Source organism: Castanea sativa, chromosome 5 (assembly GCF_040712315.1).
Source record: "Castanea sativa cultivar Marrone di Chiusa Pesio chromosome 5, ASM4071231v1".
NCBI classification, from domain to species: domain Eukaryota; kingdom Viridiplantae; phylum Streptophyta; class Magnoliopsida; order Fagales; family Fagaceae; genus Castanea; species Castanea sativa.
Window position 1 is genome coordinate 57,026,968 of NC_134017.1, and position 6,699 is coordinate 57,033,666.

A 6,699-nucleotide genomic window follows, 5' to 3' on the forward strand; every position below is an offset into this window, starting at 1 on the left:
TGTCCAATCCGCCAAGTCAAAACCGTTTTCAAACAAACTATTGGCTTTGGAAGTTGCTGGGTTGGTTACAATTTGGAATGTTTCCAACCCATCAATGACAGTTTGATTGAAATTTTTTTTCCTCAGCCTCTGCCCAATTTGATCAATGTACCTAGTGACCAGACTTTAATTGGTGCCATATAAATGATATAATACTAGCTGCAGACTCACGCATCGCGTGGGAATATATATATTATGTAATGAGATGTAATATATAAAAAGTAATTATTTCTTGAAGTATTTTCTATTAAAAAAAAGATTTCTACAAGTTTTTTATTTTTATTTTATCTTTTTATCTCTACAAATATATCATTTATTATTATTATTATTATTATTATTATTATGTTTGATTAATATTTTTTAAGGTGAACCATATTCTTCTAACTTCTATTGTAGTGTATTATATTTATTTAATATACAACTAAACTTTATAAGTTTTAAAATTATTATTCAAAATTTCCATTTCTTAAGGAATAAGAAAATTATTATAATAATCAAAACTCATTACAAAATTACAATTTTATTTTATCAAAATTAAAATGAAACTAAAGGAATAAATAATAGGCTTCAGAATAATTTATTACTCAAAACAATTGGTAAGCATATTCAAATTCCTTTTTCCAAAAAAACTACATATTAACCCAAACTAAAATTCAACCAAAACTAAAAAAGAGAAAGAGAAGACTTTTTGATGAGATATTGAAAAAAAGAAGAAGATAATACCAAATACATATTAAAAAAAAACCAGTGTGGGAAAAATATGGATGGAATGAGAAAACGATATCAAATTTATACAAAATAAAATGAGTAGAAGAAGAGTCAAAATATTAAAAAAGAGGAAGGAAGTATAACAATAAAGTAGTTGGGAGATAAAGAGGCAAAAAGAAAATGAAAAGGTTGGAAGAAGTGTAATAGTAGGTGTGTGAACTAATAGGGAGAAGAAGAGTTTTTTTATTTTTTTATTTTTAACTTAAGGGGAAGAAATGTTTAAATAGAGAAAAGAAATTATAAAAAATAAATGAATAACATGGTTGCTAGTGTGGCTTAATAGGAGCGTAGCAACAATAAATGTTACGCTTCAGTTTTTAGTAATGTATAAATATAGATATGAATGACAGTTTGTCTAATAAAAAAAATTGAAAATATAAATTGCTTTTTTGTAATTAAGCTCTATATATTATTAAATTTGTAGTACATTTAGCAATTTTCTTTTATAATAGTAGCATATTAGTTTGTACTTTTAATGTTGTAAATTTTTCCCAATACACCTCTCTGAATAAAAGAGTGGCATATGTCATAATCAGCCGAGTCAAATATTTACTATATTAGGAAAAGGAAAATGCTAAAGCCACCATTTTTTTTAGAAACTGCTATATGATGGTGAGTGGTTATTAATAAGTAAAAAAATAATGTTTGTTGTAAGTTAGATGAAGATTAGTAAAAATTTGCCACATCAATAATGTGGGGGGCAAAAAGATCCTGATGAGAATGTGGGCCTTTTGGGCCGTGTTAAGGAAGGCCGACCTGCTCCTGGGTTTAGAATCTGTTAGTACTATGGGTCGGCCCATATGCCGAGGATCCGAGGATCCAGCCGAGGGTGAACTTACCCTCGGATGGACACCGAAGAACTCGGGATTTCGTAGTAAAGATTAGGGGATGACACGGTTAAAGCCAATGGTTAAAAGGGGGAAACCCTAGAATGCCCCAGAAGCACCGATGTTGAAGAAATGTCAAAGATAAAGGCTGCCACCTCCACATTAAAGACCCTGCACCTACCACCCTGGCCGCATTTATGGGGAAGTGACACCTGAACAGTGGAAGAGAAACTTCTGGTTACTATTCAAAGGCACTGAGAAAAGAAATATCTAAGCTAAGGGGGAGGTGAGGCAACACGTGTACAAAGTATTCAAAAGAGTAGTATTTAAAGAGCAATCTAAGACAGAAAAGGGGATCCCCTCTTTGTAACCTAAAGGAAAGAGAAAAAGAGAGAGAGAAATAATATAAGAACAGTTCTCGGCTTACGTCCGAGCAGATTGACTTATAGTATTCTTTGTTGTTTTTAAGTGTTTATAATCTTTGGCTTGCCATTTAATCCTCAAACACTTCTAACCTGGGTTTCAAGCCCACACTCTACAAATTACATTGTTTAAGGCTCATTGGGCTGAGCCCGAAACTGTTCTTGGGGCCAGGTGCAACTGTGCACTTACAAATAATTTCTAACACATATTGTAAAATAGTGTTTTTTTTGGTTGTTGAATCATGTTGTAAAAGAGTTTGTGCATTTAGATTTGCAATCTGAAGTTAGGATTAAAAGTAAAAAAATAAAAATAATTTTATTTATTCAAACTTCATCTTCCTCTTCTTAAAAAAAAAAAAAAAAAACTTCATCTTCCTTGCTCAGCCGATAGTCACATAGAAGTTTCCGGCTTTGAAGTTACTCATGATCCCATGGCAACAAATCAAGGTCTGATGACTCAAACAAAGCAATTATGTTTTTAATTCCGTTCTTAATCTTTCACTATGTTTTTGCTTGTGTCTTCTTCAGGACCCAATTCAGATACTGTACAAAAAGAGATTGAGAAATTGGTAACGGGGAATGAGATAAGAGAAAACTAACTAAAAAAAATGAAAAACATTAAAAAAAAAAACCCAAGAATGAAAAAAGATATGATTTTTCAAAATAGTTGATTGAGATGGTTAAGGGCCATTATGTCAATGAGTTCGGTTAATAGATGCCTTTAGGACATTTATTAATAGATCATTTTAGGAAAGTTTTAATATCACTTTATGAAAAAAAAAACTTTATAATTTTTTTAAAATAGTTAATAAATCAATGCCTTTAGGGAATTGGTTAACTTTTCCTAATATAAATTAAGAAAGAATTAGAGAATCTGATTAAGGGAATTCCTTTGAAAGAACAACCACCATGGGATGAATTTAAAGGTGTAGAGAATGATGGAGTAGAAGAAAATAAACCATTGAGTCCATGCACAAGAGCTAGGCCAAAATTGCCAAATACCACTTATTTTCTAAAAAGTGTTGTAATCTATTACTGTTTTAAAAATATATAGCAATCTACCACTTTTTAGTACTCGAGTTCCTCTTAAGTTTTGCCACCTAGAGGTGGCTGAGTTGAAATTTTTTAATTAAAAATGCCACCTTGAACTTGAGCTTGAGGAGCTCGAGTTATATGTTCACAGTACTTGAGTTCCTTAAACTCGAGTACCATCTAAGTATATACCCAAGTCCTTTAAACTCAAGTATTTATGTAAGTACATACTACATAAGTTATAAGAAGAAATTGTAATATTAAGTTGGGAAATTAGTTATAAGAAGAAGAGTTAAAAGATATGATATTTTGATTGTTAAATAATGGAGTTTCTAATTCACCTTAAAAGAGTAGATGTTAATATAAATATATGAAAAATAATTAAGAAAGGAAAATGATAATGACATGGTCTCTAATGTGGCTCAATTAGAGCAAAGCAACAACTACTCCATAGTATGTTAAATTAAATTAAAAAAAGTATTTTACTAGTCCATATATATATATAATTTTTAATATGCGAAAACCTTTTGTTACACATGTTTTGAAAAATCAAATCTAGAAGTTGATTTATAATTTCGTCTTTTACTACACATGCAATATACATAAGGAGCATAAACATAAGTATGCACATATGTTTATGTATATGTATTTTTTTGCACCATTCATCATTTCTAAAACCATTTCCATCATCTCCATAAAATATTTCACGCGAAATCCAGCCCCATCAATTGTCGTTCTGACTTCTGAGTTTAGGTGCTTTGCCTCTCTCTCTCCCCCAAACCCCAATATCTCTCTTTATCATTCCCCCAAGTTACCTAAATAATAAATATTTTAATATTGTATAGTAATTTTTTTTTTAGGATATAACTTTTTTTCCCAATAAAGTTTATGTTATGTTGAATCATGGTGAGAATCAGTCATTAAGTTTATTGAAAGAAGTAAGTAGAAGGTTGATGATCTATTTCACACACACACACACACACACACACACACACACACACACACACACACACACACACACACACACGTATATACACGTTGTTTTTCTTTTTTTGTTCAAATTAACTTCAACCTATAAGTAGGAATCCACCAAATTAAAGGAAGTGAGGTATAAGAAACAAAATATAATTATCATTATTTATATGTTTATAAATATGTTAATTTTGTTTTTGTTTTCCTTATAATATCTCGTAGATTTATATGTCTACAACCATTTTTAGAATTTTTTTTGTGTGAAAAATATTGATTTTAGCTTAATGATTAACATTTTAAAATACATAGTAAACATTTTCTTTTTGGACAATATAACTAAAACGATGGAGTTCAAATTTGATGGTTATCATGTTATTGTCCATCTCTCTTCTAATTCCTGTTAGGAAATAAAGGAGTATACAATGAAAGGAAAAAGTGATTTAGTAAGCAAAAAAAAAAAAAAAGAAGCCAAATTCGTAAATTCTTCATACTTTCATACAACAAATTTATGACTGATTGCATTTAAACTCCTAAGGTAATTAAACTCAATACAGGCTACTTTGTAGATAAATAACAAAGAATCTGTACATACTATTAAATTCCCTTTCTCAAAGAGCTTACAATCTAACATGATAAACCTCTCTGTTGACCCCGGGGCAACCAATATAGAAAAATAATTAATCTAAATTAATTATTAAAATAAATAGGAGGTTTAGCTTCTTTTAAGGATTTTGATTAACTCATGCTTTAGAAATTTAAGACATTTAAATTTTGTTTAAGGGCCTCGCATTCGTTTGTAGAAAGGGTTGTTACTCAAATTTAAATACTCAGTCAAAAGGTTTGGAACTCATGTCGTTATGGGTCATAAATTGTCTTTTTACTGTTGGTTATGAGTATTATTTGGTTTTGCTGGTTATGTGTGAGATTTCTAAAACTTTAACTCTTGTAATAATACATGAATATGAAGATTTTGGAGTATGTAAACATAACAATAAACAGATAATATAACATATCAAGGATATTCGTTATAATAACGATCTAATGATTTGAGGCAAAGAAGTCACGCATTTAAGTGGAGTAGAGACATTTTGCTATGATATAGGCATTGTTCAAGATGTAATGTACAGTTATGATTTTCAATTCAAATGATTGTTCCAAATATTTACTGCTAAATAAAATTATATCAGATTTTAATTAAGGTACAAATTATGTCATCTTATGTAGGAAGTTTATGTTATATGTTTCAATGATTTCAAGAATTATTCATTACAATAACGAATATATGCAAGTTTATATGTGAATGAATTTCCATGTGAAAAACATAAATACATTCACATACACAAACACAAACATAAACATCATTCTCCACAAATGTGTGGACCAAAAGGAGTATTGACAATTTCTAAAATCGAAGGATTTAATCTCTCTCTTTTTTTTTGGTGGAAAATTAAGATATGAGGTATAAATATCTAATTCTTTAATATAAGGAAAGTAAAATATCAAAATAAAAAGTAATAATAATAAAAGACTTGTCCGTTCTTGATTAACTTTAACTCAAATTGCATGTATAACTTATAAATAAAAAATAATGATAACAATAAGAGAAATAAAAAATAAAAAATATTTATAAAAAATTACCACTTCTTTTACACCATTCGTCTTTTAAAAATCTCCATCATCTCCATAAAAGATTTGAACCAAAACCCAACTCCATCAATTATTAATCAGTTTTGTTCTTTGAATGATACTCTAGTGAAAGAACTTGTAACAATATAATAAATACATACATAACAAATCTATATATAATATAAAATTGAAACTAGTTTTATATGTGCATCATATAAAAACATATAAACCAATTTATATATATAGAAACAAAATTGAAAAAATTTTGTTAGTCAATTTAATACCTAGACTCCAGTTTCATTTTTGAAAAGGTGTAGTTGAAGGCAAGGGGTCATTTTTAGTTGCCATTTTGCTTCAACCAATGTTAACCAGAAAGTACTTTCACTTGAGTTGTGTTAAGGTCATAAATCCTGCACAGTGCTCATTATTGCTCACAGACCAAATACAATCATTGACTCGGATCGAATTCTTGTGCTTGATGCTGGTCAGGTATGTCCTCATTAATGCTATTCTTGCATAAGTGTTCCTAACTCAAGAATCAACTAGCAAATTTCATGATAACTTAAATATTGATCTTCCAGTTATTTCTGATATCAAATTAGACTTTGCACCATTGATTTCAGGTTTTAGAATATGATACACCAGAGGAACTTCTATTAAATAGAAAGTGCATTCTCTAGGATAGTCCAAAGTACGGGGCCTACAAATGCTCAGTATTTATGTAGCTTAGTACGTGGAGGTAAAGAAAACCGGTCTAGCAGCGAAGAAACCAAGCAGCTTTTTGGCCATTGGAGACGGCTGGCTTCTTCCCACTATGCTACTGCTGCCCAGTTTGCCTAGCCGTTTGCCTCACTTTTTCCCAAGATGACCTTCAGAGGTCACACATTGAAGACAATATAATATCCTCCAGAAAACAAAGGATGCAATTATAACAATGCAGGGAGTTTTGGAGGGGAAGCATGACTAAATTATAAATAAACACTAAATCAGGACCCATTTTTACAAATAGTTGA